Source organism: Microcaecilia unicolor, chromosome 1, assembly GCF_901765095.1.
Source record: "Microcaecilia unicolor chromosome 1, aMicUni1.1, whole genome shotgun sequence".
Taxonomy (NCBI): Eukaryota; Metazoa; Chordata; class Amphibia; order Gymnophiona; family Siphonopidae; genus Microcaecilia; species Microcaecilia unicolor.
In genome coordinates, this window is record NC_044031.1 from 686,816,354 (window position 1) to 686,840,035 (window position 23,682).

The 23,682-nt window shown below is 44.0% G+C and overlaps 1 protein-coding gene and 1 long non-coding RNA gene across 3 annotated transcripts in view; one reads left to right on the top strand and one right to left on the bottom strand.

Annotated features, from left to right (window-relative positions):
• The window catches only part of DAPK2 (death associated protein kinase 2), a 250,690-nt gene that overhangs the window by 93,265 nt on the left and 133,743 nt on the right, over positions 1-23,682 (top strand). The window lies entirely within an intron of this gene.
• On the bottom strand, positions 1,785-14,071 carry LOC115458305. Its single transcript, XR_003940037.1, has 4 exons — positions 13,967-14,071; positions 13,644-13,645; positions 8,989-9,000; positions 1,785-1,795 (listed from the first exon to the last, which is right to left on the bottom strand). It is a non-coding gene; the product is annotated as an uncharacterized LOC115458305 (long non-coding RNA).

A 23,682-nucleotide genomic window follows, 5' to 3' on the forward strand; every position in this document is an offset into this window, starting at 1 on the left:
ATAAATATTTACCTGGTAGTATGATAAAGGAAATCAGAATAAATTGAGATTCCAGCACTCTGAGCTATGCGTAATAGCCAAAGAGCAGAATCAGAAAGACTGAGCCAAAAAATATTACAGTAATCAACAAGAGGCAGTATCACAGCCTATACTACCAACCAAAGTCTGTTCTGTCTAGTAGAGTCTTTAAATATTGAAGAAATCATAATTTTAAAAATAGAGCTCATGCCACTTTTAAAACTGGAGACCAATAGCAGGAAAAAGGAGCTGTTAATGCCTCTGTATAAGTCTCTGGTGAGGCTATATTTAGAGTATTATGTATAGTTCTGGAGAGCGTACCTTCTAAAAGGTACCAACAGGATGGAGCTGGTCCAGAGTGAGGTTACTAAAATGGTTGGTGATCTTTGTCATAAAGCGTATGGGAAAAAACTTAAAGATCTCAATATATATGCTTTGGAAGAAAGGCAGGCGAGAGGAGATACAATAGAGGCTTTTAAATGCCTCCATAGCATAAATGCATAGAAGGCAAATCTCTTTCTATTTAAAGAAGTTCTGGAATGAGGGGGCATAGGTTGAAGGTGAAAAGGGATAGACACAGGAGTAATCTAAGGAAATGCTTCTTTATGGAAAGGGCATTGGATGCATGGAACAGCCTCCCAGTTGAGGTGGTAGAGACAAGGACTGTATCTGAATTCAGGAAAGTGTAGGGCAAGCGTAGAGGATGTCTAAGGGAGGGGGAACGATAGTAGAGATTAGTAGTTGGTATGGATGGGGCGACTAAATAGGTCTTGATGTTTAGCTGCTGTCATCTTCTGCCATAGCCACGGGGGCCTTTGCAGCCTATCATGGATTCAGGGATGATGAACCCTTGGGCCACAGCCAGGGCTATGGTAGACAAGTCCTCTGGGCTGGCTCAGGGCAGGAGTAACAAGAATAGGCAAGACAAGGGCAAGGCAAGAACTGGATCCGGACAGGACTGGAAAGGAGAAGACAAGACAAAGCTAGGCACAACTGGACAAAGCAGACAGACAAGTCAAGAGCTGGATTCAAACAAGGCAAAGAGAGCAAGACAACAGGGCTAGAACTGAACCCAGACAGGAACACAGCAAGACACAAGAACAAGGCTAGAACTGGGTTCAGACACAGCAAGACTAGGCAGGGCCAGAACTGGATCCAGACACGAGAAAGAGCAAAACAAGACAAGGCACAAGACATGGCAGGAGCAGGGTAAGACTGTAGCAAGAGTCAAGAGCAGTGTTAGTCAGTAACAAGAGCCAGAAGCAGGGTCAGACTGTAACAGAAACCAGGAGCAGGGTTTGGCTATAGCAGGAGCCAGGCTTTCAGAAACAAGGTTCAGAAACAAGACACACAGGAACAAGGATTCAGGGACAAGACTCACAGGAACAAAGCTAGGCAGGAATCAAGGCATACAGGAATAAGGTATCCATGAACAAGGTTTGCAAGTGCAAGGCTTTCAGGAACATGGTTTCAGAAACAAGACACACAGGAACAAGCATTCAGGGACAAGACTCACAGGAACAAAGCCAGAGAGGAAACAAGGCATGCAGGAACCAAGCCAAGCAGAAATTGGATCCAAACAGGGAACACAAAGACAAGGCTAAGAGACCTCTTGCAAAAACAAAGCATGAAAGTCCCAAGGTGCATTATAAAGGACCTCACTGGGTAGATCACGTGGTGCGATGCAGGAGTGAAGACGTGTCTGAGAGACGCTCCTGCCAGTCCCGCTCATCTAACGAATTTAATCAGCTATAACGCGGACTAATTGGCTTACCTGCTCCTGTAGTGGACAAGAGTAGGATTGAACGCTGTACGGCTGGAAGATCTGACAGCGTAAAACCGAATGGCGGCGAAAATACAGCGTAAAGAGAAAGACAAAAGTAAAGCGGCCGCGGAGCCTAAGATGGCCGCCGGACAACAATCCCCAAGTTCAAGCGTGGGGTCCATGTGGACAGCGGAAATCACGGCCGAAGTTACAGCGGCGGTGGAAGCAGCACTCGATAAAAAGCTGCAAGCAATATTTGACCGAGCGGATGCGGCACACGAGCGGCTGGACGGCTTCCACCTCGACCTAGATCAAATGCAGCAGCGTATTAGTGATATGGAAGATCGCCTGACAGAATCTGAGCAGCCAACGGGGACTTTGTTGAAAAGGATCACGGACTTAGAAAACAAGATTGATGATCTAGAAAATAGATCAAGAAGGAATAATCTGCGGCTAATTGGGATACCAGAACAAGTTAAAGAAACAGAGCTGGGCACATTTTTGGAGAATTGGATCCCGAAAACCTTACGCCTCAATAACTTACCGGGCCCGCTGAGGATTGAAAGAGCGCATCGGCTGGGCCCGAAGAGAGCGGGAAACGCGCGGCCTCGTGCGGTGATTTTAAAAATTCTGCATTATGGACACAAGCAAGCAATCCTGCAGGCGATACGCTCTGGAGGAGAATTGAAGCACGAAGGACAAAAAGTCCTTTGTTTTCAAGACTATTCAGCACGAGTGGCAGCAGCCAGAAAATAATTTTCGCCCATTTGCGCGGAGCTACACCGGAGAAACATCAGATTTGCCCTGATATATCCCGCGAAGCTAAAAATTCATCATGGCGGAACAGAGAAGCTTTTTGCGGAGGTGACAAAGGCGCAGGAGTTTATTAACAATTTGCAGCAAGAAGGCACGGAATGAGTTGCAAGAACATTGGGAAGCAGGCCAGTACCAGGAGCCGTTGAGGCGCTACTGCTCACCCCAGAGCGCAGAGGAGCACACAGAAGATGCAAGTTTAAGTGACTGTGGGTATAGAATTAAGTTTAAGTTTGCTGAACAGGGGGATACGTTAGAGCAATTGAAGTTCAGGTTTGTTTGGGGGGCCATGTTTGAATGAACGATGGATGGTTAATTGAGGAAAAAAAGGGCTTGGGAAATAGCTATGTTTATGGTTAATCACATGTTCGTGTTAAGCTGTTGGGAATGTATTCATGGGGGACGGAGAGCATCTATACGTGATGAGTTCTTATAAAGAACTTACAGAATGGGGAAGGGAGTGGGGGAGGGGAAGGGGAGGAGGGTGTGAAATAGGGGAGAATTGGAGCGACAGGGAGGGGAGAGAAGGGGGAAGAATAAGAGGGCTGGAATACCATAGGAGTAAACGAGGGAAGCTTGTGGAAATAACTAGAAGGTTTGGTGATTTGCGGAGGAAGACCGGGGAGAGGGGTAAGCTGGGATACCTTTCTCCCTTATTAATGAATGACCGGGTAAAAATGATACACAATGGAATGACTGAGGGGGAGTGATGGTAAAGATCATTTCATGGAATGTGGGGGGGATAAATTCTCCCACCAAACGCACGAAGATATTGCAGACATTGAACAGACATAAGGCACACATAGCTATGCTGCAGGAAACACACTTAACTGCATTAGAACACAGCAAACTATGTCGCTGGTGGGTTGGGGAAGTGGTGGATAGCCCTGCACTCAATAAAAAAGCAGGGGTGGCCATATTGATCCGTAAGGGGGTGCAATGTGTACTGAATCGTAAGATAATAGACCCACAGGGCCGATATGTTATACAACATGTTACACTTGGGACTAAGCCACTTCTGCTGGTTAATATATATGCCCCCAATCAGTATGACAAAAAGTTTTTCCAGAATGTTGTTCGACAGATACAAAAATTTGAGCAATCCCCAATAATAGTGGGAGGAGATTTCAATACGGTCTTTGATCCATGGGTTGACAGCACCGGCCCCTCGAAGCTCAAGCAGGTGAATTACTCTAGGGGGGTGCCATGGGTGTGCACGGCCTTGGATCTGTTGGATTCATGGCGCCTGCTACATCCAGGGGAACGGGACTTTACACACCTATCCAGGGCGCATGGGACACAGTCCCGTATAGATTATTTGTTACTGTCTCACAGCATTACCACTGTACTGATACATGCGGAGATAGGTCCCACACAAGTGTCTGACCATGCCATGATATGGGTCACGCTGAAATGGGATAGTGATTTGAGAAGCAGGTTTCAATGGAAATTCCCAAGAGCGTTATATTATGACGCAATGTTTCATGCTTTTTTAAAAGACAAATGGAAGGAATATGCAGAGCTTAATGGAGACAGCTATCAGTCAGATCCCATACTTTTTTGGGAAGCAGCTAAAGCAGTGCTGCGGGGACACATCATTGCATACTCAGCACATAAGAAAAAAGTGAGAGAGGCTGAAATGATTCGACTGGAGGCTAGAGTGCGGCACCTTCGACAGAGCTATGGTAAGACACGCTCTGTTGCTCACAAAAAATTATATATGGAGGCGCAGGTAGAATTAAATCAACTAAACCATTCTCGTGCACAACATTCTTTGATATACTATAGATATCAGATGTACCAGCATGCTAACAAACAGGGGAAACTATTGGCGCGATTAGTACAGCAGGTGGGGACAGAAGATGGGTGACACAGATTCAAGATGCGCGGGGCGTGAAACATCATAGGAACGAGGATATGGTGAGAGTCTTTGAAGCTTTCTATGCAGAGCTGTATTCCCCACCGGAGGATGAGGGACTAGAGCCGCTGGCGTATTTACAAGGAAAAGACTTACCACAAATTACAGATAGGCAGCAGACCGTACTGGAAGCGGAAATCTCTGAGGATGAGGTTAGTTGGAACATACGAAGCAGCCCATTGAACAAAACACTGGGAGTGGATGGGTTTTCCGCAGAGTTGTATAAACTCTTGGTAGAAGATGTTGCTCCGTGTATGGCAAGGGTACTAAATGCACATGTGCTTAAGGGAGAATTACCGGAATCGCTGAGAGTAGCGCAGATAATAGTGCTCTTAAAGCCGGGAAAAGACCCGGATAGAGCAGAATCATATAGGCCCATATCTTTAATATCCTTTGAGGCCAAATTGTTGGCCAAGATAATGGCCAATAGGTTGGCTAGATTTCTCCCTTGCTTGGTCTCAGACCCACAGGTGGGGTTCGTTAGGGGACGTTCAGTGGCGAAGAATATGAGAAAGATCCTACTAGCGCTGGAACAAATTAAACAGATGAAGTCTCCCTCGCTTCTTGTTAGCTTTGATGCACACAAAGCTTTTGACAGAGTGCGCTGGGATTTTATGTTTACGGCGCTGGAAGCCTATGGAATTCGGGGCTTTTTTATGGAGGCTATAAAAGTGATCTATAATTATCCAGTGGCGGAAGTGCTAGTAAATGGGGTGGCTTCCAAACAATTTGACATTGCTAGAGGCACGAGACAAGGGTGTCCGCTTTCGCCTCTGTTATTTGTGCTGGTGTTGGATCCCTTGATCAGAGACATTATACATACAACTGACGTTAAGGGAGTGCCTTTGGGAACTGAACAATTCAAAATCTCTGCTTTTGCGGACGATCTTCTGGTAATCCTTCAGAACCCAAAGGAGTCATTAGCAAATATTTTGGAACTATTTAGAGAGTTTGGCGATTTTTCAGGATTTTGTCTTAATCTAGACAAGTCAGAGGTACAAACACTATATATGCCGGAGACGGAATGGGGTACCTTGAATTGTCCATTCAGAAGAATTGATCATTCGTTCACATACTTGGGCATACAATTATCGGGAGATCCGGCGCAATTATATAGGTTAAATAGGACACATTTATTTGAATATACAAGGAGATTGCTGGGAAGGTGGTCCGATCTGCCAATTTCCCTATCAGGGAGGATCTCCCTTTATAATATGATACTTTTTCCAAAGTGGCTATATTACTTCCAGGTTCTGCCGCTCTATTTTACTAAAAGGGACTGGAAGAATATGATGGGCATGCTTTCCAAATTTTTTTGGAACAAGAAGCGGCCACAAGTAAAGTGGCAGAACCTGATGGACCCCTGGTACAGGGGGGGCTTTGGAGTCTTAGATCTGTATCGATACAATAGAGCGTGTTTGTTGAGACATATAGGAGACTGGATGAGGGGTACTTCGCATTATACCCCGAGGGGGGTAGAAGAGGATTGGGTACGCCCTTTGAAGCTGCAATATGTATTACAGGCGCACCACGGAACCTTGCCAATACACGTAAGGAATAATATAGTGATCCGTCCTCTCCGAATGGTATGGAAAGAATTGGGTCGGGAATGGCACTTTGATGAACATTATAGTAGGCTATTGCCTATTATGGGGAATGGAGAGTTTCTGCCAGGTATAGAAAATTCCTGTTTTAAAAGATGGTGTCAAAAAGAGATTGTCCTGCTTCATGATATAGTAGATGCAGATGGAACTATTCGGAAGTTGGACAATTTAGGGTTAGGAGAATTAATGTGGATGGATAAATTCGCATATCAGCAGATTTCCCCACTATGTTGCGAGTCTTCCTCGTGAGTTGCTAGCGGTAGACGTCATTGGCGTGATGGATCGGCTTTTTGAAACGCCTAATGAGGAAGCAGTATCGATATCTTTACTTCATAAAAGGTTGTTGCAACACAGAGAACTCCAGCATCTATCGTACAAATGGTCAGCAGATTTGAAGACAGCAGTAACAACGCAAATGATAGTTAATAGTATGCGACAAATTCCACAGAAAATAACCAGTGCAGACCTGCGGGAATGCCAGGGTAGAGTACTATATCGAGCATACACCTCTAAGTCGAGACTACATAAAATGGGGGGGGGGGTGGACTCACAGAGCTGTATAAATGTGGGGGAACAGAGTGTTCATACTTCCATGCTTTTTGGGATTGCCCAGAGATACAGAATTTTTGGATAAAACTGAATAGTTACATGGGACGTATTTTGAATAAACAGGTGCCATTGAAGCCGGAGAGTACATTGTTGGGATTGGGGCCATTGAGAGGGGCGGGTGCTGTTCATCATAATTTGCTATTATATAGGGCATATCTTATAGGTAAAAAATGCATCTTAGCTAATTGGGTTCAACAAGAGGCGCCTTCTTACTGGCAGTGGCGAAATAGACTGCATGCATTATTATTAATGGAGTTATGGGAGGTGCATTTAAAATTTAAGAAACAAAGAGAATTTTATTTAATTTGGAAAAGTTACATAAATAACCTTGCCCCATGGGCTCGTAGTGCTGTTCTTAATCAGATGGGGGGCCCAATTGGTAGGTAACGGAATGATACTATTAAGGGAGAACTCACCAGATCTTTTAGAAGATGAATACTCCTTATGAGAGAGCTACCAACACAATAGGGGGGAGGCTAGGAATGGGAGGATGGGAGGGTGGTAGGGGGGAGGGGTTACAATCGATGAATGGGTTGAATGTGTAGATATGGAATTGAGAAACACATTACCAGACAATTTAATTTTTACATGTTATTGAGTTGGTCTCCGGACTAACCTGAGAACTGTGGACACTCGAAGGAGACTAATAGTTTCAATTGGTGACAATAAGTGCTACTAATATGAATATGGAGAATAGTTTAAGAGTAAATGTAAATGTCTGGTGGAAAGGTTGAATAATAGTCTGTATATTCAATTTATTCTAAGTTAAATGGTTATTGACAAATATGAGGGTTTCAGAGCTTACGGGAGGGAAGGGGAGGGGGAGAGGGCAATATTAAAATAGATGACGACATGTAATAGAAAGCACAGAATTATTGTGTACACTGAGATTTCATGCATACAAAATGTGATATGTATATGCTATGTATAGTCATCAATAAAAAATTGTTGAATCATAAAGGACCTCACTGATTATATCAGAACTTGGAATGAGGCTTGGAATACACTGAAGAACACAGAAGGGCACCAGAGCGAGGCTAAGATACTGGGACATCAACCTGAGGCTTGGATAGACTCTGGAGTGGGGCTTGGATGCAGGAACACCAGAGTGAGGCTCGGATAGACTGGAATGGGGCTTGAATGCAGGAACAGCAGAGTGAGTCTTGGATAGACCAGGGGTGTAGCCAGACCTCGGCGGAAGGGGGTCCAGATCCCAAAGTGTGGGGGGGCACATTTTAGCCCGCCTCCCCAGCCGCCACCCCTCATCTGCCACTTCCGACAGCCCCCCCCCCCCCCCGCCACCACTACCGCAAGGTACCTTTCCTGATGGGGGTCCCCAACTCCCACCAGCTGAAGCCTTCTTCAGCGCTGGTCTCCAGCGTGCCGTGTTCACTGATCTGTGCTTTCTTCCTCGTGATGTCCGAACTAGGCCCTACTGTGCCTTCTAGAGGCTATCTGTTAATGCTATGGCAGAAAATTTAAGTTTTAAAACTTTGGGGAAAAGAGTATGGAGACTAGCTAATAAAGTTTGTTGTTTTTTTTTTTTTTTAATTCTAACTGTGTTTATCAATATCCTACAATTCCTCTTTTAAACCCAATTTAAGTTACCAAGCACAGAATAAAATAATGTCACTTACCCACATAAATGTCCTCTTCTCTCAGAACTTCTCAGAAAGAAAGTTAAGTGGGACCTTTCCCCTCTCTTAGTTTGGATCCTAAGGAGATTGTTTCAAACAAACCCTTTGAAGCTAGCCTAGTAATCCAGTTGCCCTTAATAACCTTTGCAAATATTCTACGTCCTCACACCTTAATTATCACCTAATTCAGGTCAGTAGCAGTGCTACCTCTCCAGCAGGCAAGAACAGAAAATAACTTTCTTGTAGGACAGTTTAAGCCTTGCTACTATCTTTTTTATACTCTTTGCTGTTAAATTTCTACCTCTAGAGAAAGTTTTAGTTTAAAACTATGGGAGAAAGGGTTGTACACTGTGGAAACTAGTTAATAATGCTTGCTTCTCTCACTTTTATTTTTATTGTTTGCTCTAGAGACTATCTGTTAATGCTGTGGCAGAAAATGTAAGTTTTAAAACTATGGGGAAAAAGGTATGGAGACTAGCTAATAAAATTTGCTTCTTTTTTTTTTTTATTCTAACTGTGGTTATCAATATCCTACAATTCCTCTTTTAAACCCAATCTTTAAGTTACCAAGCACAGACTAAAATAATGTCACTTACCCAAAGAAATGTTCTGTTCTCTCAGAACTTCTCAGAAACACTACCATTGTAGTAGTGATGGTGGGGTTGAGTGTTTCCATCCTCTGGCTATGACTAGCCATGCCGGGTGTGATGCTAAGTTCTCTTTTTGGTGGCACCTGTTCTGTGTTTCTCCCAGGTTGCCTAGCAGCATGATTTCTATTTTATGGTCCAATTTGTTGCCCATCAGGGTTTGAGTCCATCAGTATATGCTTTTCCAGAAGGTTTGTACGGCTGCGCACTCCCACCAGATATGGTTGAATGTTCCTTGTTGGCTGCCCCCCCCCCCCCCCCCCGGTTGTAGAAGTAGCCCTCTATTGTGGTTGGGTTTCTCAGGTAGTGTTGTTTGCCGGTGTGGAGATAATGTAGTACTTGCAGTATTGAGAAGACTGTTGGGGAGTGCCTGCATTTGGTTTCTATCTCTGTTCTATTATTTTCCCGTAGATAATGCAGTCTCTAACTTATTATTATCCAATGAAACTTGTTTTTCCCCCTCTCGGGAACTGAAGTTTGGATCATTCAGTATGTTCTTGATGGGAGAGTATTCTGGTGCCGTTGCTGCCCATTGTGTCACTTCATTCCATGCTTTTAGAGTGGGCCCCAGCATTGGATGTGCTTGCCATCCCTTGGGGAGAGTATCCCTCAGGTAAAATAGTAGAGCAGCTGGGGGATCTGATGCCAAGTCTTTGCCTTCTAAACCCCTCCAGTGCTGATCCACTTGCTCAGCGTATCAGTGCAATTGTGTTCTGAGCAGGGCAGCCTGGTGGTACTTTTGAAGGTTTGGCACTCCCAGTCCCCTCCCCTCCTATTTTTGGGCATTTGAGTAGCCTTAATGCTACTCTGGGGTTTTGTTTTTCTACAGGAAGGTACTATCATGGTGTGTAGCTGTTTGAAGAAGGTCTTTGGAATCTAGCAGGGTAACATCTGGAAGAGAAATAGGATCCTGGGGAGGACATTCGTTTTTATGACATTGGTTCTTGTGAGTAATGAATTTGGAAGGAAGTTATACCTCTCCAGGTCCTTCCACATATTCTTTAATAGCGGTGGGTAGTGTAGGTCATAGAGGTTATCTAACTGTGTCATAATTGTGATGCCTAAGTATCTTAGTGATGCTTGCCAAATGAAGGGGTACTTTTCCTTGAGGTGATTTTCTTGGTCTGGGGTAATGTTCAGAGACAGTACTATAGTTTTGTCTATGTTTAATTTGCATCCTGAGATCTTGCTGTAATCCACGCATATGTGGAGGAATTTGGGCAAGGAGGTTCCTGGGTTGGTTAGGAAAAGTAGGGAATCGTCTGCGTATAGGGCAATTTTATGTTCCTCCGACCCTATTGTGAATCCTGTTATCTGTTTGTTGGTGCAGACTGCCTCTGCTAATGGTTCCAGTGAGATTGCGAATAGAAGGGAGGGGAGAGGGGGCAGTCCTGTCTGGTGCCTCTGAAGCCTGAGGGCTCTGTTAGTTATCCATTGATTTTGAGGCTGGCCTTTGGTACATAATGCATTGCCTGTAGTTTGTTGAGAAAGTGGGGGGTCAAAGTTAAGTGCCCTCAACAGGGCGAGCAGATATTTTCACTCGACCCTGTTGAAGGCTTTTTCTGCGTCTAGTGCTACTATGAGCATTTGGTCCTGTGGGGTATTTTTGGTTAGGTGTATGATGTTGAGCACTCTTCAATTATTGTCTGTAGCATGTCTTCCAGCTATGAAGCCTGTTTGGTCTTTGTGTATGATTTGTTTTATTATTGGGTTTAGTCTGGCCGCTAGTGTCTTCGTGAGCAGTTTGGCATCTGCATTGAGCAGGGATATGGGACGATATGATCTGCATAGTTCCATACTCTTGCCCTCTTTGTGTATTAGTGTAATGAGGGCCTGTTGGAAGGAGTCTGTGGCTGTGGCATTCTTTAGGGCTGTGTTTAGGATTTTCAGTAGGAGCTGCTGTAATATTGGCCAGAACTTTTGTAGAATTCTATGGGGAGGCCATATAGGCCTGCAGCCATACCCTGGGGAATTTTTTAATGGCTTCCCATAGTTCTTGCCCTGTAATGGGTGCATTTAGGGCTTTTCTGTGTGTTTCATTTACTGCTTTGTCCCACATTATCAGGGTGAGCTGTTCCAGTTGTTCCTCTGTGCCTGTTCCCTCTGAAGAGTAAATTCTCTGGTAGTAATTCAGGAAGCTTTGGACTATCTCTTTCTGTGTTCTATGTAGTATCCCTTTTTCATCTCGTATACTTTGAATCATGTTCTGTGCTGTTCATTTTTTTATTTGGGCTGCCAATAGTTTATCAGTCTTCCCCCCCTGCATGCATTGTCTGATTCCTATTTGTTTGCATATTTTCTCTATATTTTGCATGTCATGTTTGTCGAGCTCCCTCCTTAGGTTTTTCATTTGTTGGTGAGGTCGTTAGTGGGTCCTCTCTTATGGGCAGTTTGTATCCTTTTCAGGTCCCTTTCTAGATGTTTCCTTGCTCCCTGGGATTGTTTCTTTGCTCTGGCCCCTAGTTCAATTAGTTTTCCCCTAACCACTACTTTCATGGCTTCCCATAGTGTAAGGATCCCTATTTCCCCCGTATCATTAAGTTGAAAGTAGTCTTCTAGGCATTTTTTGTACCTTTTCTGTATTCTTCTTTTTGTAGGTCCAGGGGAGGAATTTGTGCCCTGTTGTTTGGGTGTTTTTTAAGGATAGGGTCACTGGGGCATGGTCTGAGCTGGTTAGTAGTCCTATCTCGCATCTGTGTATTAATGTATTTTGTTTAGAATGAGTTGGTCTGTTAGTATGTAGTCGATTCTCGAGTACGTGTTATGGCTGGTGGAGAGGCAGGTATAGTCTCTGAGGTTTGAGTTCTCTTGCCTCCATACATCTATGAGTTTGTATTCCTGACTAGGCCAGGAGTAGGCAACTCCAGTACTCAAGAGCTACAAGCCGGTCAGGTTTTCAAGATATTTTAGAGAAAATGATGCATCTGCATACAATGGGAGCAGAGCCTGCAAATATCCTTTGATGCATATTCAATGTGGATGTCTTGGAAACCTGACTGGCTTGCAACATTTGAAAACCAGAGTTGCCTATCCTTAGACTATGCTACATAAATTAGGAGGGGATATAAACAGGAAGCCCAGGGAGCATAAGAAAATGAGTGGAACAAAGAAAAAGAACAAAAGGACATGGTTAAATGAACTGAATGGTTCTGATACTTGCTACTATTAAACCTGCTGATCAATTAAAGTATGCAGACAAAGCCCTTACTATTCAGAATCTCATCGACTGTCATAGTGACTGTGTAATTATGTGCACGGCATTTCTGGCGGTAGTCGGCAGTTGGCACGTGCCAAATAGTTACCACGCATGTAACGTGTGAGCCCTTACTGCTAATCAATGAATGGCGGTTAGGGGTCAGGCCGTAAATAGGTCATGCTAGTTTTAATTTTAGCACACGCCCATTTCCTGGCCCATTAAAAAAATGCCCTTTTCCCCAGATGTGGTAAAAAATGGCCCGGTGCCCACCAAAAACACACACCCACACTACCGTAGGCCACTTTTTACCACAGCTTATTAAAATGATCCCATAGTTTTGTAGACTCCATCACTTGTACATTTAAGTGCTGGCATTTAACACATCCAAAGTCGCAAGTGAAGCTATTCTTTTTCAGTTATATATTGGTAAAATTGTAGTTCCCTCTGTATGTGCCAACAGTACATCTGTTTTTCCCGCAGCTTTAAACAGACATGCACAGTTCCTTACAAAGTTATCAGCTTCTTTAGAACTCATGTATGTGTGTCAGGTTAGATTACAGTAAAGACATAAAACTTTTCTAAGTAGCTTTTTAAGAAGGCTGATTTGACGTTGGCAGGTTGGGACAGATAAAAGAATGTATTGTGCTTGTTTAGGTGATGAGTTCCGATCCATGACTAAACCGGAGGAGCTTAGTCAAGTTCAGGAAATAGATAAAAGGTAAATGCTTTAAAAAAAAAAAAAAGAGAGAGAACCATTTCAGATGTGACATTTAAAAGATTATTTTGCTAATATTGTGCTTCTTAATAATTAAAAAAATATTAAATTCAATTCTATGCTTGATGAAAACCTGAAAAGTGAGCAATAGGTTGGCTTAGTGTAGTGATATCCAGAATGTAAAGGTCTTCTAGTAGAGAATTTCTTTAGTAGCTGAAGCTGGGAGGATATTATGAAACCAGCATACTTGAATAAGAGGCCAGGGCCCACTACAGTCTCCAAAATCCTCAAAGGCCCCTGCCAGAGATTTCCCCTAGTTTGGGGCATTCAAAAAAAGAGTGTAACTGCCCTTACTGACTAAACATTTCTTACAAGTCTCCTTCTGCCAAAGATGCATTTTGGACCCTATTCGCCAAGCAGTTTTGGTGGTCAAAAACTACTACTACTACTACTATTTAGCATTTCTATAGCGCTACAAGGCATACGCAGCGCTACACAAACATGGAAGAAAGACAGTCCCTGCTCAAAGAGCTTACAATCTAATAGACAAAAAATAAATAAAGTAAGCAAATCAAAAATAAAGTAAGCAAATCAAAGGTTATTCTAAGAATTGAAGATGCACCCAGTCTCTGGGAGTGGCTGAACCATATGAGCAAACTTGAAGTCTGTGAGCTCCAGGATGCATGGGATAAAACCCAAACAGACTGGGCATATTATAAACAACTCTGGCATGACTTCCAATGGCAAAGCAAAAAAAAAACAATAATACACAAGGAAGTGGGAACGGAGGAAGGCTAGACAAACCTCAGCAAAAAAAAAAAAAAAGCACAATGGGCTTCCAAGGTGGGATGTGGCATTCAAACTTTAATAAGGGACCCAACACAGGCTATTTCAGCAGAACACCCGCGTCAGGAGTCTGTTAAAACCATATACAAAAAGCCATCTATAAAAATTACAAGCATACATTAACAATGTGCTATATACAAACTCTAAAATAGATATAAAATAAAATGACAGAATTGCAAAAGGATATTAAAAATAAACAAAAAAGGCAACAAACTGACCTGGAAAAGGAGCAGTATCCTAAAAGCAGTCAAGCTTTTAGGTCCTGAGCACCGTGCCCCAAGCATATCTTGGGAGTCAACATTTATCATCTAATGTATAACTTTATGGTGTGTTAGTAGAGCATTGACTAATTAAAAGGTTTATATAGGAAGTGGAAGAGGACCTCAGGATTGAGAATAGTTTGATAACTGGCAGTATTAATGTCCACAATCTTGCCAAAAAACAGCATTGGACAGGGACCTGACTTGAGTAGCCTCGGTGGGACCATCAATCGCAATGTGGTATTTTTTTTTAATTGAAATATACCATGCAGTAGTTTATTTTTTATTGTTTTATTTCAGATTTATTCTACAAAAGCTTTCCTTTCCTGGTTATTCTGTCAAACTAAAACCAAGAACAAAATCTTATATGTTACCTGAGCCAGTATCCAACTTCCAGCAGTTGTTCTGTTTTCATTTGCTAAGAATATTGTTGCTAGTTTTCTTCCAAGTTCATTACTTGAAAATGAATTAAAAATGAATTTAAACTAAAAAAAAAAAAGTCTTAAGATGAGTGTTATGAAAAGTGTGAATAAAGATGACATCATAAACACAACTGTGAGAATGTGCAGTATATTTGTGATTATTGTCAATATCAGTAGTGCCACAAAATTAAAAATCTTCTGTTCTTTGAATATAAATAAAAAATGCCAACAAGAAGAACAAAAAGAGCTAAAAAAAATACATAAATAACTGGTCAGAGGTAGAAGCTGAATAATGAAATATATAGAAATATAACTCAGAGAGGTGAATTAATACATGTTTTTGTAATTGTAATTAAAATTAATATTACTCCAGGGATGCAACATTGCTGTTGAAATATCATTGGGGCCATTTTACAACACCACGGTAGAGCTACCGCAGTGTTGTCGCACCCAGCATACACCATTTCCAGAGCGACATGAAATTTCTTTTACTGTCAGGTTAGCACGGAAGCCCTTACCGCCTTCTAACTAGGTGGAATAAGGGCTTCCCCAGAAACGGTCGTGTGGCAAGTTTGCACTTACCACCATAGCTATATCCTTTTTTTTTTTTTTTGCCTTTTACCCGCAGCAGTAAAAGGGGCCTTGGTGCACAGCAAATCCACACGCCAACACTACCGCACAGTTTGCGATCAATATAAAAAGATGCAAAAGAAAGACTTACTGAACTTAAAATGTGATAGAAAAATTTTAGAATAATACATATGATCTAAAATGAAAAATGAAGGTTGAAAAGAAACTTACATTGCAGCAAGCAAACTTCTTTTCATGTCTGGTTCATGTGGGGGAGGGGATAGGTGTGGACTGTTGGTGAGACTTTAGAACATTTTTAAAAACACGCAGAGCACAACAGAGTGCTTGGTGTCTCATAATTATACTGAGACATTTGTCTAGGCCTATTTGGGTTCAAGCCATGTTACACTGTGTCATTATTATTGTTTATAGGCTGTTGATTAAATTCACTTTTCCTTTTCTTTATGATATATATTTTAAATTAACTTTATAGTGATTACTTTACCTTGCTAAATGGGTGAATCTTCATAAAGGCAGTTAATAAATCCCAATGAATAAATAACTAAATGGTACCATGTTACTGTGCATCACCTTGTTTGTTAGTATTTTGGTGTTGCATTCTGCCTATTACCAATAAAGATATATACAAAAAAAAAAAAAAGAGTAAGAGACCAGCAATAAAACTCAACCCATGGCATGTGAAAAAGTCTCTGGTTAGTATAAATCTCCTCTCTGGCTCATCATCGTCAAGGGAGAAATGATTAAAAAAAAAAAAAGACCATCCTATCCAGACTATATCCTGCAAAGCACAAAAAAATCAGCAATAGTCATTGACTCAGAAAATACACAAGGGGGTCTTTTATAAAGACCCGGTAGTGTTTTTAATGCGCGCTAAATGCTAGAGATGCCCATAGACTCTAGCGTTTAGCGCACGCATATTTTTAGCGCATGCTAAAAACACTAGTGCGCCTTTGTAAAAGGCCCACCAATATTGTAATCCGCTCTCATGCTGAGGGGAAGAAAGGAAATCCATAGGGCCCAACTTCAAAATGATATAAATGGCCATGGAGGCTCCCGGCCATTTAAATCACCCATCTGGGGTTAACCGGGCATTTTCAGTGGCACTTAACTGGATAGTGCCACTGAAAATGCCTAGTTAGTGCCCAAGCCAAAACTGGCTATTTTCGGGGCTTTCCTGGGGCAGAGTTGGCACTTAGCTGGTTCATTGCCAATTTTCAGGACTTAAGGCCCCATTTACCAAGCAGAGGTAAAGGGGGCCCTGTGGTGGCATCGGCACACTGGTTTGTTGCATGCCGAGACCCCCCCCCCCTCCCCTTTTACCACCGCCTGGAAAATGGAAATTCAAGGCAGGGGATGGAGTAGATGAGTAGCCTAGTGGTTAGAGCACTAGTCTTGACATCCAGAGGTGGCCAGTTGAAATCCCACTGCCAGTGGCATATCGAAGGCGGGCGGTGGGGGCAGTTCACCCCAGGTGCACGCTGCAGGAGGGGTGTAGAGAGCAGCCGTGTGGCTATCTGCTCTGCTGGCTCCCTGCTCCCTCTGCTGTTACTTCGTGTTCCAGGGCAGAGGGAGCAGAGAACCGGCAGAGCCGACAGCTGCACAGCTGCTCCCAGCACCCCAGCAGGTAAGATCAATGCACCCGGGGGGGGGGGGGGGAGGCTTAGAGGTTGTAATCCGTTGGGTTGGTCGTGAGCCCTTGGGCCCTGGCCGAGGCCAGCAGGGCGCCGACCCAGGCCAAGGGGAGACCGACCCATCACCGCACACCCCAGCTACACAATACCCCCTAAGCTACTCCTCCCCCCAGTCCCTCAGGAAGAAGGGAAATAGGCATACAGGCGGGCCTTGCGGCTGAACCGGAACCCACGCACACAGAGCCACTCGTGCGAGCCTCATGGCTGAACTGGAACCCAATCACACACAGGGAGGGGTGAAAGAACCCAGAGGGCCCCAAGATGCCAGACACGCGCTGAACACCAGCAATAGGGCAGAGAGGGAAACAAAGGACCAGAGCGGGCCAAGCCCACGCAGGGGACTAGCGCACGACAGGGGAACTAACACAGCAACCCCCCCACCAGGGTAGGAGCTCCAGGCAGAACTCACTGAGCCAGCAGGCCGGGGCACTGGGGAGAGAAATCCTTAAAACAAACAAACAAAGGAGAACGCTCTCACTCAGCCCAGACACACACACACACACACACACACACACACACACACACACAAGCTAACCCAGAAGGAAGGAAAAGAATACTCTAAATCAACACAGATCCCTGTCAGAACCTAGAGCACGTTCTGAGAGAAACCTATCAGGCTTTCCTGTTACCACCAAATAAGTAACGCAAAAGCAGAGAAACTCTTCAGCTGCAGGCTAAAGTACTATCCCCTGACGTCAGCACAACCCCTGGCAGCCAATCAGAAGAGATGTCCCCCCTCCCCCTCAGCCAAACCGGCAGAATCATAACAGAGGTGACGCGCCGAGGGGAGTGGTGGTGATGCACTGGGGGGGGGGAGTGTTGTGCTGCACCTGGGGGTGCTGCACCCAGGGGGTGGGGGATAGACGGACGATGCTGCACCTGGAGGAGAAGAGGTGCACAGCGGTGAACCGCCCTGGGTGGCAGCCGATCAAGGAACGCCACTGCCCATTGCTGCTCCTTGTGATCTTGAGCAAATCACTTAATCCTCCATTGCCTCAAGTACAAATTCAGATAGTGAGCCCTCCAGGGACAGGGAAATACCCAGTGTACCTGAATGTAACTCACCTTGAGCTACTACTGAAAAAGTTGTGAGCAAAATCTAAATAGATAACCATTTCCCAGCGAGGCCTTACCACCACCTATTTAGGAGGCAGTAAGGGCTCCTTTGCTGTCCCAGAGGTAACCAGGCAGCACACGGCACTAGGGGTGTAGCTACGTGGGGGAATGGGCCCCCGCAGATTTGACCCTGACCCCCCGCCACCAACCCCTTCGACCCCCCTCCCGTCGCCGCACCCCCACCACTAAGGTACCCGACAGCGGCAGGAAGGGGGGGTCGCAAGGGTTGGTGCCGGGGGGGGGGGTCAAAGGTGGTGGTGGTGGGGGGGGGTCAAAAATGGCCGAGGGGGGGTTGGCGGCGCTGGGGGGGGGCTAAAATGTGCCCCCTCACCTTGGGCTCTAGACCCCCCTTCCGCCGAAGTCTGGCTATGCCCCAGCATGGCACTGCCCAATTACCAGCACAATTACCAGTAAGACCCCAGCACAAAAATCTTTTTTAAATCCAGTGCGCTGGAATGGCACGTGTTGAGGGCAGGCACTACTGCCGGGCTCCTGCAAGGCAAAGCGGTGGTATGTAAAAGTCAGTCCTGTTTTTATGTGGTTCTTCATAGCCGGTTATTGCACTTAACTGGCTATGTTTTCACTGGTTCTTTATACTAGGAAATTTAAGGGTCCTTTTACTAAGTCACGGCAAAAAGCAACCTGGGTTAGTGTGAGCATATGTTTTTGGCACGTGCCGGGCCAGTTTTTACTGCATCTGGGAAAAAGGGCTTTTTTTTCCAAAGGGCCAGGAAAAGGGCCTGCGGTAAAATTGAAACCCCAGCGCACATCTTTTTACGGCCTGAGCCCTTAACACCACCCATTGATCTAGCAATAAGGGCTCACGCGCTACACATGCGATGACCGGTCAGCATGCGCCAACTGCTGATTAATACCAGAAACGCCGCATGTGGTAGGACATTTTTAAAAATCTTTTGTTCTGGCAGTATGGGCACATGCCAAATCCACAATTACCACTGGGGGGCACTCTAGCATGGTGCTAGTCTCATTTGGGTGTGTGCTGCACGCACATAGAGTCTTCTGCGCCTTTGTAAAAGGGCCTCTCAGTGCCAAAGCCCGGATATGGCCTGTCATTGAACTTCTGGGGATAACACCTGTAGCAGTCAGCAAAATGCTGATCTCCGCCAGCTGAATATCAGGCCCAAATTGTGTAAAACCTAAGGGCCGGTTAAGTCTAATGCACTAGCAGCAGCCACTATCCAGATAAATACTCTATCACAGAGCTGATTGTGCTCAGAAGGTAAAAATTTCTGGTAAAAAAACACAAAACAAAAAAACTCATGGTCATAATGTCTCTTACAAAGAATAAAACATAAACTATCCGAAAAGAAACCCAGAATTTAAATAAATTTGTTCTGACTAGAAGAAACTTTCTGCAACCTGGGGATAGATGTTTTCAAAAGCTTTCATCCAGGTAACCAGTATAAAATTGGGTGTTTGAGAGTTATAATTGAAAAATTGATGCTGACAAGGGATCAGAAAATGAGGTCAAGGTTAAACAAGCAAGCCAGAGTCCCCTGGGTCAAATTGCTCAAGAAAGGCTTCACGGTCAGGAGATCTGTGTCAGTGTGTATAGGAACCAATAGAGAATGTGAATTAATATGATATGTGTGAGAATGATCAACCGTGAGGGCAATTAAGTACTTTAAAAAGCCTATTAAGTGCTCTGTAGCACTGCTGCTTCAGGTAATGTCTCAGGTAGTCTCTCTCACGGTGGCTTTGTTTTACACACACTGTGTCAGAAATGAACCTCCTCCCATAAGATGTTTGAAATGCTGGGAAAAACTGAATGACTCAGATCCACTAGTTAAAGTCTAACCGTTAGATAAAACCAACGTGTAACAGCTCCCTGCTATTGTGTATCCTCCAAGTTCACATGACATTCCCAATTTTAAATATTCTTGAATTCTCCTGGTGCCAGCCTGGTTTCCCTTAAAAGCCTTGTGGCCTAACATACAATTGTGCTATAACAGGGCCAGCTGGCTTGACATAGCAGACATAGCTCCGTTAGGAGAGCTTCTATCTTTAGTGGTGTTCATCTTCCCAGGAATGGGATCTCTGGAAGAAGCAGGATGTAATCTTCCTAATGCAGAGTGAGAACGCAGAACATTCCTTCTTATAAGGTAGCCATGGGTCCACCAGCTCTAGTCAGTGAACTTTAAAAGGATCTCCATGTCATTGAAGCTGAAGCTATGCTTCCTGCTGACGTTCATTCGCATGTCTGTCCTGTAATTTGCTGCTGTAGAGAGGAAAAACAAACAGCCCCTGAGTGATACAGCGGCATGCACTGTTTGTTTTACATCACTGTGTAATGTGGACGGGAGAAATTTTATAACAGATGGCCCAAGTTGTATAGCACATTTGTTCATACATTTATTTATTTAGATTTTGCTCACACCTTTTTCAGTAGTAGCTCAATGTGAGTTAAATTCAGGTACTCTGGATATTTCTCTATCCCAGGAGGACTCACAATCTAAGTTTGTACCTGAGGCAATGGAGGGTTAAGTGACTTGCCCAAGATCACAAGGAGCAGTAGTGGGATTTGAATTAGCTACTTCTGGATTGCAAGACCAGTGCTCTAGCCACTAGGCCACTCCTCCATTGCATCGTACATAATTTAATTTAGCATTTATAGTTTCCTTAGTCAAAACAGTTAATACAATAACCAAAATTGTCAGATATTATCTAACATTAAAAGCACTTACATAAAGAGTTCAAAAACCCCAAAACGAATACTTCAGTGACCTATAAAACTTACTATTTGCATCTGTTATTGATTATAAAAATTCAATAAAAATTTATTGATATGAAAATCTTAATCAGGTACTTTAAATACTGAAGAGTGGGTGTAAGTGTCTGCGTCTGTAAGGTCAATGTCATGTCTCCTGCTTATGCTGGTATTTTATAAAGACACTAGCCGTTGAGCCCGTTAAAACAGGCTAGTATGGGGATTTTCCAAGGCCCCCTCCCCTCGCCGCTGCAGGGCCCCCCCCCCCGAGGTCGCCGCTACCGGTCCCCCCCCAAAGTCACCGCCGCCGCCTCGTGTGACGTAACGTCAGTGAGGGTGGGACACAGGCAGGGAAGGAAGGCCGACGGGCGCTCAGCTGATCTGCCTGCTGCGTGTTGGCGATGTAAGTTCAATACCGAAGAGAGTGCTCGGGCCGGGTGGAGGGGTGGTGGCGGCGGCGACTCCGGGTGGGGGGAGCGGTAGCAGCAACCTCGGGGGGGGGGGGGAGCGGTAGCGACATCGGCGGTTCTCTTCCTCCCTCCCCTTCGCGCAGTTTCCCTCTCTGTCCCGCCCCCGTCATCACGTATTGACGCGGGGGCGGGACAGAGAGGGAAGTCTCTACTGCTCATTTGCGGGTGAGTACGATCACTTGCCATTTATATGTTTGATATAGGCATCAATGGTGCTCATTTTCAAAACAGATGGACTTCTCAAAATGGCCAGAAAGCTGTCCATCTGCCAAAAACATCCACATTTCAATTTTTGAAAGGCAGAATTTGGATGTTTCCCTCAGGAACATAGAAGTGAATTCCTTCAAAAAGGCAGTAAATAAATCCTAACAAATAAATAAATAAAAATACCTACTATACCTGAATTTACTGCGTGTGATGGCTATTGTAATGGTATAACCGAAAAAAAGGAAAAGGTCTTCCACAAAAAAGCACAACAAGAGCACAAGGGCAGAAGATACCACACACAATATCCATTGTATCAAGGTAAAATTTATTGTCCAAGAGTACAGGAAAGTATGTCAGCACTTTTCTGTACTCTTGGACAATAAACCTTTACCTTGAAGGGGAATTAGATTAATGGAAGAACTGACGGATAAAAGGCGGGGGAGGTACAATCCAGAAGCACTAGAATAGATATTGGGGCAAGACATGAATGGGGAAGGGGGAGCGGGGGTTAAGAGTGGAACAAGACTGGGATAAGAGGAAGAGGGGGTTTAGGCGGGAGGGGGGAGGGAGGGAGGGAGGGGGGAGGAGGGAATGGGTAGGGGAAGGGGGCAGGGGGTGACAAAAGGGGAGAAAAAGGGAGTGGAAACGGGTTTTGATGCCACTTCATGATTACATGTTTGTATCCCAAAGTTTCGATGGGGTCAGGTTCGATATTAAAGTAGAGAGGGAGCTGGAATTGTAATGTTTTATTTTTCTCTGTGGAATGATTTAATAAACTTTACAAATTAAAAAAAAAACTTTTACCTTGATTCAACGGACATTCTGTGTGGCGTCTTCCCCCTTGTGCTGTTATTGTAGTGGTGTACCTTTAGGGTACAGTAGGTTTTTATCTGTTCCTGGAGGGCTGACAATAACATATAAAGGTGGGATTAATACGTGGGTCCTATTGATTAAAGTCCATCACACTGACCACTAGGCTGCCCCTCTGCTCTGCAGGGACATCTGTGTGACTATTTTTGTACAAATGATGCTAGACAGACATTTTTATAGTTTTCATATTTTGGACATTTCATTTTAGAAAACGGCTGTTCATTTTGGACGTTTTCAGGGCAAGAACGTCCTTCTCACATAACGGGAAATCCCAACGTTTGTCCTGTTCAAAAATCGCTGTGAGGTGGACATTTTTTGGATGTTATGAGCAGAATGTCCCAATTCAGATGTGGACGCTCTATCAAAAAAGCCCCTCCATGTGTCTTAATAACGTACCACATAAGTAGGTGCTTACTTTGCCCTCTGTTATCAAATAACCTTCCATTAGGTTTGTTTGCTTGTTTTATTTATGAAACCTGCCTATTAACAATATTTTGAAGCAGCTAACAGAATAGTATCTGATATAATCAAGTACAAGACATTTCAACACATCCAGTTATTGTATAGAAGATCCACTATGTACAGCAAAAATCAAATAGGACTTTACACCCTTACAAAATCTTGAATAGCAAGCAGGTGATGAATTCCAAAGTGGCATCCCTGCGACACTAAGTTCTCCTGCCCTTGTACCACATATATGCAAACTCTCATTGGTGATGTCATGAGCAACCTTTGCTGTGATGACCTCAGAGTGCAGCCTCTTCTATAAAGCTGTAACATCACCTGTAATACCCTGGTGAATTACCATGCCGTGCTTTAAAAAGTAAGATAAGACATATCTTTCCCTTTTTCCAACTGTTCTTCAAGTAAAGATCTTGAAGTATAGGCATGTTGTAACTAAGCAACAGGGTTCTGTACAGATTGTACTTCTTTCCATGACATTGCCAGTAAACCATAATAAAGCACACTGCAAGAACCTAATACTAGAAAACATAATGGGTCAGCTGCCAATATTAGGTGACATTTAACCAGGCAATGCAACTGAATATCAACACCAATCATTCATTCTGAAAGCGTACAGATAACTAAGTGGGTGCCGGCACTGAATTTGGGCCTAACTGCATGGTCACCAAGCTGATGTTCCCACTTCCTGACCCCTCCACTCTGATCACTAAGGCAAGTAAGGGCCTACGCACTTGCAGCGTGCATCAAATCAGCATTACCACCCAGTTAGCGCATGCGCCTGGCAGTAATTCCGAGTTTGGCACATGCTGAAAACCCACAGTAGAAAATAAAAAAGACTGTTCTATTGTAAAAATCATAATATCATTTACATAAATCTAGTAAACAAACCCATGCTTCCTAATTATAGTACATTATAGGAGAAGGTAGATGTTAAATAAAACTGATGACAGAGTAAATCCATAAGGAATGTCTGAGGTTCAATATTTAACGAGCAAAAATCAACCTCTTCTTTCATTCAGTGATAAGGAACCTCAGATGTTGTATGGTTAAGCCGGCGGCACTGTGCCTCTCCACAACAGTAATATCACCAATTC